Genomic DNA, 14,170 nt, shown 5'->3' with positions numbered 1-14,170 from the left:
TGGGCATCACGAAGTCATCACGTGGCAATCCCGTGGCAATCACATGGGCATCACGTGGGAATCACGTGGTCGACACGTTGGCATCACGTGGGAATCACGTGGCCAACAGGAGGGAATCACGTGGGCAACACGTGGGAATCACGTGTCAATCACGTGGCCAACACATGGGAATCACGTGGGCATCAAGTGGTCATCAGGTGGGAATCACGTGGGAATCACTTGGGCATTGCCCACGTGATTCCCACGTGATGCCCACGTGATTCCCACGTGATTCCCACGTGATGCCCACGTGATTCCCACGTGATTCCCACGTGATTCCCACGTGATGCATACGTGTTCCCACGTGTTGCCCACGTGATGCCCACGTGATTCCCAAGTGATTCCCACGTGTTGCCCACGTGATTCCCATGTGATTCCCACTGTTGCCCACGTGATTCCCACGTGATGCCCACGTGATTCCCACGTGTTGCCCACGTGATGCCCACGTGATGCCCACGTGATACCCACGTGATTCCCACGTGATTCCCACGTGATTCCCACGTGATGGCCACCTGATTCCCACGTGATTCCCACGTGTTGCCCACGTGATTCCCACGTGATTCCCAAGTGATGCCCACGTGATTCTCACGTGATTCCCACGTGATTCCCACGTGATACCCACCTGATGCCCACATTATTCCCACGTGATTCCCACATGATGGCCAGGTGATTCCCACGTGTTGCCCACGTGATTCCCACGTGATTCCCACATGATGCCCACGTGATTCCCACGTGACTCCCAAGTGATTCTCACGTGATTCCCACGTGATTCCCACGTGACTCCCAAGTGATTCTCACGTGATTCCCACGTGATTCCCACGTGATTTCCACGTGTTGCCCACGTGATGCCCACGTGATTCCCATGTGATTCCAACGTGATGCCCACGTGATTCCCACGTGACTCCAAACTGATTCTCACGTGATGCCCACGTGAAGACCACGTGATGCCCACGTTACACCCACGTGATGCCAAAGTGATTCCAACGGGATCAGAGAAGCATAAAAGTGTAAAAATACGAGGAGCAAGAAAAGTGTGAAAAATCCCAGGAGGAGAAATAGGGGAGAAAAATATGAGGAGCGAAAAAAAAAAAAAACACAAAAATACGAGGAGTAGAAAAGTGGGGAAAAAAAGTGGAGCCTCAAAAGTGTGAAAATACGAGGAGAAAGAAAATAGTGAAAAACACGAGGAGCAAGAAAAGGGAAGAAATATATGAGGAGCAAAAAACAAAAACAAAAACAAAAAATACGAGGAGCAGAAAAGTGTGAAAAAAAAGAGGAGCATCAAACGTGTGAAAATACGAGGAGCAAGAAAAGTGTGAAAAACACGAGGAGCAAGAAAAGGGAAGAAACATACGAGGAGCAAAAAAAAAAAACAGAAAAATACGAGGAGCAGAAAAGTGTGAAAAATAAGAGGAGCATGAAAAGTGTGAAAATACGAGGAGCAACAAATGTGTGAAAAACCTGAGGTTAAGAAAAAGGGGAGAAGAATACGAGGAGCAAGAAAAAAAAAGCAAAATACAAAAACGAGGAGAACACAAGGGGCGAAAATCAGAGGAGGATCAAAAGTGTGGCACTACGTGGAGTAAGAGAAGTGTGAAAAACCCGAGGCGAAGAAACAGGGGAGAAGAATACGAGGAGCAAGAAAAAAAAAGCAAAATACAAAACGAGGAGAACACAAGGGGCGAAAATCAGAGGAGGATCAAAAGTGTGGCACTAGGTGGAGTAAGAGAACTGTGAAAAACGCGAGGCGAAGAAACAGGGGAGAAGAATACGAGGAGCAAGAAAAAAAAGCAAAATACAAAAACGAGGAGAACACAAGTGGCGAAAATCAGAGGAGGATCAAAAGTGTGGCATTACGTGGAGTAAGAGAAGTGTGAAAAACCCAAGGTGAAGAAACAGGGGAGAAGAATACGAGGAGCAAGAAAAAGAAAGCAAAATACAAAAACGAGGAGAACACAAGGGGCGAAAAGCAGAGGAGGATCAACAGTGTGCCACTACGAGGAGCATGAGAAGTGTGAAAAACCCGAGGCGAAGAAACAGGGGAGAAGAATACGAGGAGCAAGAAAAAAAGCAAAATACAAAAACGAGGAGAACACAAGGGGCGAAAATCAGAGGAGGAGCAAAAGTGTCGCACTACGTGGAGTAAGAGAAGTGTGAAAAACCCGAGGGGAAGAAACAGGGGAGAAGAATACGAGGAGCAAGAAAAAAAAAGCAAAATACAAAAACGAGGAGAACACAAGGGGCGAAAATCAGAGGAGGATCAACAGTATGCCACTACGAGGAGTAAGAGAAGTGTGAAAAAGCTGATGTGAAGAAACAGGGGAGAAGAATACGAGGAGCAAGAAAAAAACAAGCAAAATACAAAAACGAGGAGAACACAAGTGGCGACAATCAGAGGAGGATCAACAGTATGCCACTACGAGGAGCAAGAGAAGTGTGAAAAACCCGAGGCGAAGAAACAGGGGAGAAGAATACGAGGAGCAAGAAAAAAAAAGCAAAATACAAAAACGAGGAGAACACAAGGGGCGAAAATCAGAGGAGGATCAACAGTATGCCACTACGAGGAGCAAGAGAAGTGTGAAAAACCCGAGGCGGAGAAACAGGGGAGAAGAATACGAGGAGCAAGAAAAAAAGCAAAATACAAAAACGAGGAGAACACAAGGGGCGAAAATCAGAGGAGGATCAGCAGTATGCCACTACGAGGAGTAAGAGAAGTGTGAAAAAGCTGAGGCGAAGAAACAGGGGAGAAGAATACGAGGAGCAAGAAAAAAAAAGCAAAATACAAAAACGAGGAGAACACAAGGGGCGAAAATCAGAGGAGGATCACCAGTATGCCACTACGAGGAGCAAGAGAAGTGTGAAAAACCCGAGGCGAACAGGGGAGAAGAATACGAGGAGCAAGAAAAAAAGCAAAAAACAAAAAAGAGGAGAACACAAGGGGCGAAAATCAGAGGAGGATCAAAAGTGTGACACTACGAGGAGCATGAGAAGTGTGAAAAACCCGAGGCGAAGAAACAGGGGAGAAGAATACGAGGAGCAAGAAAAAAAGCAAAATACAAAAACGAGGAGAACACAAGGGGCGAAAATCAGAGGAGGATCAAAAGTCTGGCACTACGTGGAGTAAGAGAAGTGTGAAAAACCCGAGGTGAAGAAACAGGGGAGAAGAATACGAGGAGCAAGAAAAAAAAAGCAAAATACAAAAACGAGGAGAACACAAGGGGCGAAAATCAGAGGAGGATCAAAAGTGTGGCACTACGTGGAGTAAGAGAAGTGTGAAAAACCCGAGGTGAAGAAACAGGGGGGAAGAATACGAGGAGTAAGAAAAAAAAAGCAAAATACAAAAACGAGGGAAACACAAGGGGCGAAAATCAGAGGAGGATCAAAAGTGTGGCACTAGGTGGAGTAAGAGAAGTGTGAAAAACCCGAGGCGAAGAAACAGGGGAGAAGAATACGAGGAGCAAGAAAAAAAAACAAAATACAAAAACGAGGAGAACACAAGGGGCGAAAATCAGAGGAGGATCAACAGTATGCCACTACGTGGAGTAAGAGAAGTGTGAAAAACCCGAGGCGAAGAAACAGGGGAGAAGAATACGAGGAGCAAGAAAAAAAAGCAAAATACAAAAACGAGGAGAACACAAGGGGCGAAAATCAGAGGAGGATCAAAAGTGTGGCACTACGTGGAGTAAGAGAAGTGGGAAAAACCCGAGGCAAAGAAACAGGGGAGAAGAATACGAGGAGCAAGAAAAAAAAAGCAAAATACAAAAACGAGGAGAACACAAGGGTCGAAAATCAGAGGAGGATCAACAGTATGCCACTACGAGGAGCAAGAGAAGTGTGAAAAACCCGAGGTGAAGAAACAGGGGAGAAGAATACGAGGAGCAAGGAAAAAAAAGCAAAATACAAAAACGAGGAGAACACAAGGGGCGAAAAACAGAGGAGGATCAACAGTATGCCACTACGAGGACCAAGATAATTGAAAAACCTGAGGCGAAGAAGAAACAGCCAAGAAGAAATGACAGGAGCAATGAAAAAAAACCAAAATACAAAAAACGAGGAGAAAAAACAAGGGGCGAAAATCAGAGAGGATCAAAAGTGTGGCACTAGCTGCGAGTAAGAGAAGTGTTGAAAAACCCGCGGTTTTTGAAGAAACAGGGAGAAGATTACGAGGAGCAAGAAAAAAGCAAAATACAAAAAGAGGAAACACAAGGGGCGAAAATCAGAGGAGGATCAACAGTATGCCACTACGTGGAGTAAGAGAAGTGTGAAAAACCCGAGGCGAAGAAACAGGGGAGAAGAATACGAGGAGCAAGAAAAAAAAAGCAAAATACAAAAACGAGGAGAACACAAGGGGCGAAAATCAGAGGAGGATCAACAGTATGCCACTACGTGGAGCAAGAGAAGTGTGAAAAACCCGAGGCGAAGAAACAGGGGAGAAGAATACGAGGAGCAAGAAAAAAAAAGCAAAATACAAAAACGAGGAGAACACAAGGGGCGAAAATCAGAGGAGGATCAAAAGTGTGGCACTAGGTGGAGTAAGAGAAGTGTGAAAAACCCTAGGCGAAGAAACAGGGGAGAAGAATACGAGGAGCAAGAAAAAAAAAGCAAAATACAAAAATGAGGAGAACACAAGGGGCGAAAATCAGAGGAGGATCAAATGTGTGGCACTACGTGGAGTAAGAGAATTCTGAAAAAGCTGATGTGAAGAAACAGGGGAGAAGAATACGAGGTGCAAGAAAAAAAAAGCAAAATACAAAAACGAGGAGAACACAAGGGGCGAAAATCAGAGGAGGATCAACAGTATGCCACTACGTGGAGTAAGAGAAGTGTGAAAAACCCGAGGCGAAGAAACAGGGGAGAAGAATACGAGGAGCAAGCAAAAAAAGCAAAATACAAAAACGAGGAGAACACAAGGGGCGAAAATCAGAGGAGGATCAAAAGTGTGGCACTACGTGGAGTAAGAGAAGTGTGAAAAACCCGAGGCAAAAAACAGGGGAGAAGAATACGAGGAGCAAGAAAAAAAAAGCAAAATACAAAAACGAGGAGAACACAAGGGGCGAAGATCAGAGGGGGATCAACGTGTGGCACTACGAGGAGCAAGAGAAGTGTGAAAAACCCGAGTCGAAGAAACAGGGGAGAAGAATACGAGGAGAAAGAAAATAAAAGCAAAATACAATATCGAGGAGAACACAAGGGGCGAAAATCAGAGGAGGATCAACAGTATGCCACTAAGAGGAGCAAGAGAAGAGTGAAAAACCCGAGGTGAAGAAACAGGAGAGAAGAATACGAGGAGCAAGAAAAAAAAAGCAAAATACAAAAACGAAGAGAACGCAAGGGGCGAAAATCAGAGGAGGATCAACAGTGTGGCACTACAAGGAGCAAGAGCAGTGTGAAAAACCTGAGGCGAAGAAACAGAGGAGAAGAATACGGGGAGCAAGAAAAAAAAAGCAAAATACAAAACGAGGAGCAGACAAGTGGGGAAAATCAGAGGAGAATCAAATGTATGCCAATACGAGGAGCAAGAGCAGTGTGAAAAACCCGAGTTGAAGAAACAGGGGAGAAGAATACGAGGAGCAAGAAAGAAAAAGCAAAAGACAAGAACGAGGAGCAGACAAGGGTTGGAAATCAGAGGAGAATCAACAGTATGCAACTACGAGGAGCAAGAGCATTGTGAAAAACCCGAGGCGAAGATTCCCACGTGATTCCCAAGTGATTCTCACGTGATGCCCACATGATTCCCACGTAATTCCCACGTGATTCCCACGTGATGCCCACCTGATGCCCACGTGATGCCCACGTGTTGCCCACGTGATGCCCACGTGATTCCCACGTGATTCCCACGTGATGGCCACTTGATGCCCACGTGATTCCCACGTGATTCCCACGTGATTCCAACGTGATTCCCACGTGATGCCCACGTGATTCCCACGTGATGCCCACGTGATGCCCAAGTGATGCCCACGTGATTCCCACGTGATGGCCACGTGATTCCCACGTGATTCCCACGTGTTGCCCACGTGATTCCCACGTGATTCCCACGTGATGCCCACGTGATGCCCACGTGATGCCCACGTGATGGCCACGTGATGGCCACGTGATGCCCACGTGTTTCCCACATATTGCCCACATGATTCCCACGTGATTCCCACGTGATTCTCACGTGATGCCCACGTGATTCCCACGTGATTCCCACGTGATGGCCACGTGATTTGCACGTGATGCCCACGTGATGCCCACGTGATTCCCACGTGATGCCCACGTGATTCCCACGTGATGGCCACGTGATCCCCACGTGTTGCCCACGTGATTCCCACGTGATGCCCTCGTGATTCCCACGTGATTCCCACGTGATGGCCACGTGATTCCCACGTGATGCCCACGTGTTGACCACGTGTTTGCCACGTGATTCCCACGTGATTCACAGGTGATGCCCACTGATTCCCACGTGATTCCCACGTGATGCCCACGTGATGCCCACGTGATTCCCGTGTTGACCACGTGATTCCCACGTGATGGCCACGTGATGCCCACGTGATTTCCACGTGATTCCCACGTGATGCCCACGTGATGCCTACGTGATTCCCACGTGATTCCCACGTGATGCCCACGTGATGCCCATGTGATGGCCACGTGATTCCCCCGTGTTGCCCACGTGATTCCCACCTGATTCCCACGTGATTCCCACGTGATGGCCACGTGATTCGCACGTGATTCCCATGTGATGCCCACGTGATGCCCACGTGATTCCCAAGTGATTCCCACGTGATGCCCACGTAATTCCCACGTGATGCCCACGTCATTCCCCCGTGATTCCCACGTGATTCCCACATGTTGCCCACGTGATTCTCACGTGATTCCCACGTGATGGCCACGTGTTTCCCACGTGTTGCCCACGTGATGCCCACGTGTTTCCCACATATTGCCCACATGATTCCCACTTGATTCCCACGTGATTCTCACGTGATGCCCACGTCATTCCCACGTGATTCCCACGTGATGGCCACGTGATTTCCACGTGATGCCCACGTGATGCCCACGTGATTCCCACGTGATGGCCACGTGATTCCCACGTGTTGCCCACGTGATTCCCACGTGATGCCCACGTGATTCCCACGTGATTCCCACGTGATGGCCACGTGATTCCCACGTGATGCCCACGTGTTGACCACGGGTTTGCCACGTGATTCCCACGTGATTCACAGGTGATGCCCACGTGATTCCCACGTGATTCCCACGTGATGCCCACGTGATGCCCACGTGATTCCCACGTGATGGCCACGTGATTCCCACGTGATTCCCACGTGATGCCCACGTGATTTCCACATGATTCCCACGTGATTCCCACGTGATGCATACGTGTTCCCACGTGTTGCCCACGTGATGCCCACGTGATTCCCAAGTGATTCCCACGTGTTGCCCACGTGATTCCCATGTGATTCCCACTGTTGCCCACGTGATTCCCACGTGGTGCCCACGTGATTCCCATGTGTTGCCCACGTGATGCCCACGTGATGCCCACGTGATACCCTCGTGATTCCCCCGTGATTCCCACGTGATTCCCACGTGATGGCCACCTGATTCCCACGTGATTCCCACGTGTTGCCCACGTGATTCCCACGTGATTCCCAAGTGATGGCCACGTGATTCTCACGTGATTCCCCCGTGATTCCCACGTGATACCCACCTGATGCCCACATTATTCCCACGTGATTCCCACATGATGGCCAGGTGATTCCCACGTGTTGCCCACGTGATTCCCACGTGATTCCCACTTGATGCCCACGTGATTCCCACGTGAGTCCCAAGTGATTCTCACGTGATTCCCACGTGATTCCCACGTGATTTCCACGTGTTGCCCACGTGATGCCCACGTGATGCCCACGTGATTCCCATTTGATTCCAACGTGATGCCCACGTGATTCCCACGTGACTCCAAACTGATTCTCACGTGATGCCCACGTGAAGACCACGTGATGCCCACGTTACACCCACGTGATGCCCAAGTGATTCCAACGGGATCAGAGAAGCATAAAAGGGTAAAAATACGAGGAGCAAGAAAAGTGTGAAAAATCCCAGGAGGAGAAATAGGGGAGAAAAATATGAGGAGCGAAAAAAAAAAAAAACACAAAAATACGAGGAGTAGAAAAGTGGGGAAAATAAGTGGAGCCTCAAAAGTGTGAAAATACGAGGAGAAAGAAAATAGTGAAAAACACGAGGAGCAAGAAAAGGGAAGAAATATATGAGGAGCAAAAAACAAAAACAAAAACAAAAAATACGAGGAGCAGAAAAGTGTGAAAAATAAGAGGAGCATCAAACGTGTGAAAATACGAGGAGCAAGAAAAGTGTGAAAAACACGAGGAGCAAGAAAAGGGAAGAAACATACGAGGAGCAAAAAAAAAAAAAACAGAAAAATACGAGGAGCAGAAAAGTGTGAAAAATAAGAGGAGCATGAAAAGTGTGAAAATACGAGGAGCAACAAATGTGTGAAAAACCTGAGGTTAAGAAAAAGGGGAGAAGAATACGAGGAGCAAGAAAAAAAAAGCAAAATACAGAAACGAGGAGAACACAAGGGGCGAAAATCAGAGGAGGATCAACAGTATGCCACTACGAGGAGCAAGAGAAGTGTGAAAAACCTGAAGCGAAGAAACAGGGGAGAAGAATACGAGGAGCAAGAAAAAAAGTAAAATACAAAAACGAGGAGAACACAAGGGGCGAAAAATCAGAGGAGGATCAAAAGTGTGGCACTAGGTGGAGTAAGAGAAGTGTGAAAAACGCGAGGAGAAGAAACAGGGGAGAAGAATACGAGGAGCAAGAAAAAAAAGCAAAATACAAAAACGAGGAGAACACAAGGGGCGAAAATCAGAGGAGGATCAAAAGGGTGGCACTACGTGGAGTAAGAGAAGTGTGAAAAACCCGAGGCGAAGAAACAGGGGAGAAGAATACGAGGAGCAAGAAAAAAAAAGCAAAATACAAAAACGAGGAGAACACAAGGGGCGAAAATCAGAGGAGGATCAAAAGTGTGGCACTACGAGGAGTAAGAGAAGTGTGAAAAACCCGAGGCGAAGAAACAGGGGAGAAGAATACGAGGAGCAAGAAAAAAAAAGCAAAATACAAAAACGAGGAGAACACAAGGGGCGAAAATCAGAGGAGGATCAAAAGGTGGCACTACGTGGAGTAAGAGAAGTGTGAAAAACCCGAGGTGAAGAAACAGGGGAAAAGGAATACGAGGAGCAAGAAAAAAAAAGCAAAATACAAAACGGGAGAACACAAGGGGCGAAAATCAGAGGAGGATCAAAGTTGGCACTAGAGGAGTACGAGAAGTGTGAAAAGCTGATGTGAAGAAACAGGGGAGAAGATACGAGGAGGCCAAGAAAAAAAAGCAAAATACAAAAAACGAAGAGAAACAAGGGGCGAAAATCAGAGGAGGATCAAAAGTGTGGACTACGTGGAGTAAGAGAAGTGTGAAAACGCGAGGCAAGAACAGGGGAAAGAAATACGAGGAGCAAGAAAAAAAGCAACATACAAAAACGAGGAGAAACACAGGGGCGAAAATCAGAGGAGGATCAGCAGTAGCCACTGGAGGAGTAAGAGAAAGGGAAAAAGCTGAATGTGAAGAAACAGGGGGAAGAATACGAGGAGCAAGAAAAAAAGCAAAATACAGAAAAAACGAGGAGAACACAAGGGGCGAAAATCAGAGGAGGAATCAACAGTATGCCACTACGAGGAGCAAGAGAGTGTGAAAAACCCGAGGCAAAGAAACAGGGGAGAAAAATATGAGGAGCAAGAAAAATAAAGCAAAATACAAAAACGAGGAGAACACCAGGGGCGAAAATCAGAGGAGGATCAATAGGGTGGCACAACAAGGAGCAAGAGCAGTGTGAAAATCCTGATGTGAAGAAACAGGGGAGAAGAATACGGGGAGCAAGAAAAAAAAAGCAAAATACAAAAACGAGGAGAACACAAGGGGCGAAAATCAGAGGAGGATCAAAAGTGTGGCCCTACAAGGCGCAAGAGCAGGGTGAAAATCCAGATGTGAAGAAACAGGGGAGAAGAATACAAGGAGCAAGAAAAAAAAGCAAAATACAAAAACGAGGAGAACACAAGGGGCGAAAATCAGAGGAGGATCAACAGTACGCCACTACGAGGAGCAAGAGAAGTGTGAAAAACCCGAGGTGAAAAAACAGGGGAGAAGAATACGAGGAGCAAGAAAAAAAAAGCAAAATACAAAAACGAGGAGAACACAAGGGGCGAAGATCAGAGGAGGATCAACGTGTGGCACTACGAGGAGCAAGAGAAGTGTGAAAAACCCGAGTCGAAGAAACAGGGGAGAAGAATACGAGGAGAAAGAAAATAAAAGCAAAATACAATAGCGAGGAGAACACAAGGGGCGAAAATCAGAGGAGGATCAACAGTATGCCACTATGAGGAGCAAGAGAAGAGTGAAAAACCCGAGGTGAAGAAACGGGAGAGAAGAATACGAGGAGCAAGAAAAAAAAAGCAAAATACAAAAACGAAGAGAACACAAGGGGCGAAAATCAGAGGAGGATCAACAGTGTGGCACTACAAGGAGCAAGAGCAGTGGGAAAAACCCGAGGCGAAGAAACAGAGGAGAAGAATACGGGGAGCAAGAAAAAAAAAGCAAAATACAAAAACGAGGAGCAGACAAGTGGGGAAAATCAGAGGAGAATCAAATGTATGCCAATACGAGGAGCAAGAGCAGTGTGAAAAACCCGAGTTGAAGAAACAGGGGAGAAGAATACGAGGAGCAAGAAAGAATAAGCAAAAGACAAGAACGAGGAGCAGACAAGGGTTGGAAATCAGAGGAGAATCAACAGTATGCAACTACGAGGAGCAAGAGCATTGTGAAAAACCCGAGGCGAAGATTCCCACGTGATTCCCAAGTGATTCTCACGTGATGCCCACATGATTCCCACGTGATTCCCACGTGATTCCCACGTGATGCCCACGTGATGCCCACGTGATGCCCACGTGTTGCCCACGTGATGCCCACGTGATTCCCACGTGTTGCCCACGTGATTCCCACGTGATTCCCACGTGATGGCCACGTGATGCCCACGTGATTCTCACGTGATGGCCACGTGATTCCCACGTGATGCCCACGTAATTCCCACGTGATTCCCACGTGATGCCCACGTGATGGCCACTTGATGCCCACGTGATTCCCACGTGATTCCCACGTGATTCCAACGTGATTCCCACGTGATTCCCACGTGATGCCCAAGTGATGCCCACGTGATTCCCACGTGATGGCCACGTGATTCCCACGTGATTCCCACGTGTTGCCCACGTAATTCCCACGTGATTCCCACGTGATGCCCACGTGATGCCCACGTGATTCCCACGTGATGGCCACGTGATGGCCACGTGATGCCCACGTGATTCCCACGTGATGCCCACGTGATGCCCACGTGATGGCCACGTGATTCCCACGTGATGCCCACGTGATTCCCACGTGATGCCCACGTGATGCCTACGTGATTCCCACGTGATTCCCACGTGATGCCCACGTGATGCCCATGTGATGGCCACGTGATTCCCACGTGTTGCCCACGTGATTCCCACCTGATTCACACGTGATGCCCACGTGATGGCCACGTGATTCCCACGTGATTCCCATGTGATGCCCACGTGATGCCCACGTGATTCCCAAGTGATTCCCACGTGATGGCCACGTGATGCCCACGTAATTCCCACGTGATGCCCACGTCATTCCCACGTGATTCCCACATGTTGCCCACGTGATTCTCAGGTGATTCCCACGTGATGGCCACGTGTTTCCCACGTGTTGCCCACGTGATGCCCACGTGTTTCCCACATATTGCCCACATGATTCCCACTTGATTCCCACGTGATTCTCACGTGATGCCCACGTGATTCCCACGTGATGGCCACGTGATTTCCACGTGATGCCCACGTGATGCCCACGTGATGCCCACGTTGATGCCCACGTGATTCCCACGTGATTCCCACGTGATGCCCACGTGATGCCCACGTGATTCCCACGTGATGCCCACGTGATGCCCTCGTGATGCCCACGTGATTCCGACGTGATTCCCACGTGTTGCCCACGTGATCCCCACGTGATTCCCACGTGATGCCCACGTGATACCCACGTGATTCCCACGTGATGCCCACGTGATGCCCACGTGATTCCCACGTGATGTGCCCACGTGATGCCCACCCACGTGATTCCCACGTGATGCCCACGTGATGCCTACGTGATTCCCACGTGATTCCCACGTGATGCCCACGTGATGCCCAGGTGATGGCCACGTGATTCCCACGTGTTGCCCACGTGATTCCCACCTGATTCCCACGTGATTCCCACGTGATGGCCACGTGATTCCCACAGATTCCCATGTGATGCCCACGTGATGCCCACGTGATTCCCAAGTGATTCCCACGTGATGGCCACGTGATGCCCACGTAATTCCCACGTGATGCCCACGTCATTCCCACGTGATTCCCACGTGATTCCCACATGTTGCCCACGTGATTCTCACGTGATTCCCACGTGATGGCCACGTGTTTCCCACGTGTTGCCCACGTGATGCCCACGTGTTTCCCACATATTGACCACATGATTCCCACTTGATTCCCACGTGATTCCCACGTGATTCCCACGTGATGGCGACGTGATTTCCACGTGATGCCCACGTGATTCCCACGTGATGCCCTCGTGATTCCCACGTGATTCCCACGTGATGGCCACGTGATTCCCACGTGATGCCCACGTGTTGCCCACGTGTTTGCCACGTGATTCCCACGTGATTCACAGGTGATGCCCACGTGATTCCCACGTGATTCCCACGTGATGCCCACGTGATGCCCACGTGATTCCCACGTGATGGCCACGTGATTCCCACGTGATGGCCACGTGATGCCTACGTGATTTCCACGTGATTCCCACGTGATGCCCACGTGATGCCTACGTGATTCCCACGTGATTCCCACGTGATGCCCACGTGATGCCCATGTGATGGCCACGTTATTCCCACGTGTTGCCCACGTGATTCCCACCTGATTCCCACGTGATTCCCACGTGATGGCCACGTGATTCCCACAGATTCCCATGTGATGCCCCCGTGATGCCCACGTGATTCCCAAGTGATTCCCACGTGATGGCCACGTGATGCCCACGTAATTCCCACGTGATGCCCACGTCATTCCCACGTGATTCCCACATGTTGCCCACGTGATTCTCACGTGATTCCCACGTGATGGCCACGTGTTTCCCACGTGTTGCCCACGTGATGCCCACGTGTTTCCCACATTTTGCCCACGTGATTCCCACTTGATTCCCACGTGATTCTCACGTGATGCCCACGTGATTCCCACGTGATTCCCACGTGATGGCCACGTGATTTCCACGTGATTCCCACGTGATGCCCACGTGATTCCCACGTGATGGCCACGTGATTCCCCCGTGTTGCCCACGTGATGCCCACGTGATGCCCACGTGATTCCCACGTGATGGCCACGTGATTCCCACGTGATGCCCACGTGTTGACCACGTGTTTGCCACGTGATTCCCACGTGATTCACAGGTGATGCCCACGTGATTCCCACGTGATTCCCACGTGATGCCCACGTGATGCCCACGTGATTCCCCCGTGATGGCCACGTGATTCCCACGTGATTCCCACGTGATGCCCACGTGATTTCCACGTGATTCCCGCGTGATTCCCACGTGATGCATACGTGTTCCCACGTGTTGCCCACGTGATGCCCACGTGATTCCCAAGTGATTCCCACGTGTTGCCCACGTGATTCCCATGTGATTCCCACTGTTGCCCACGTGATTCCCACGTGATGCCCCCGTGATTCCCATGTGTTGCCCACGTGATGCCCACGTGATGCCCACGTGATACCCTCGTGATTCCCCCGTGATTCCCACGTGATTCCCACGTGATGGCCACCTGATTCCCACGTGATTCCCACGTGTTGCCCACGTGATTCCCACGTGATTCCCAAGTGATGGCCACGTGATTCTCACGTGATTCCCACGTGATTCCCACGTGATACCCACCTGCTGCCCACATTATTCCCACGTGATTCCCACATGATGGCCAGGTGATTCCCACGTGTTGCCCACGTGATTCCCACGTGATTC

This window comes from Cervus canadensis, chromosome 14, assembly GCF_019320065.1.
Source record: "Cervus canadensis isolate Bull #8, Minnesota chromosome 14, ASM1932006v1, whole genome shotgun sequence".
NCBI classification, from domain to species: domain Eukaryota; kingdom Metazoa; phylum Chordata; class Mammalia; order Artiodactyla; family Cervidae; genus Cervus; species Cervus canadensis.
This window is presented reverse-complemented; position numbering follows the sequence as displayed.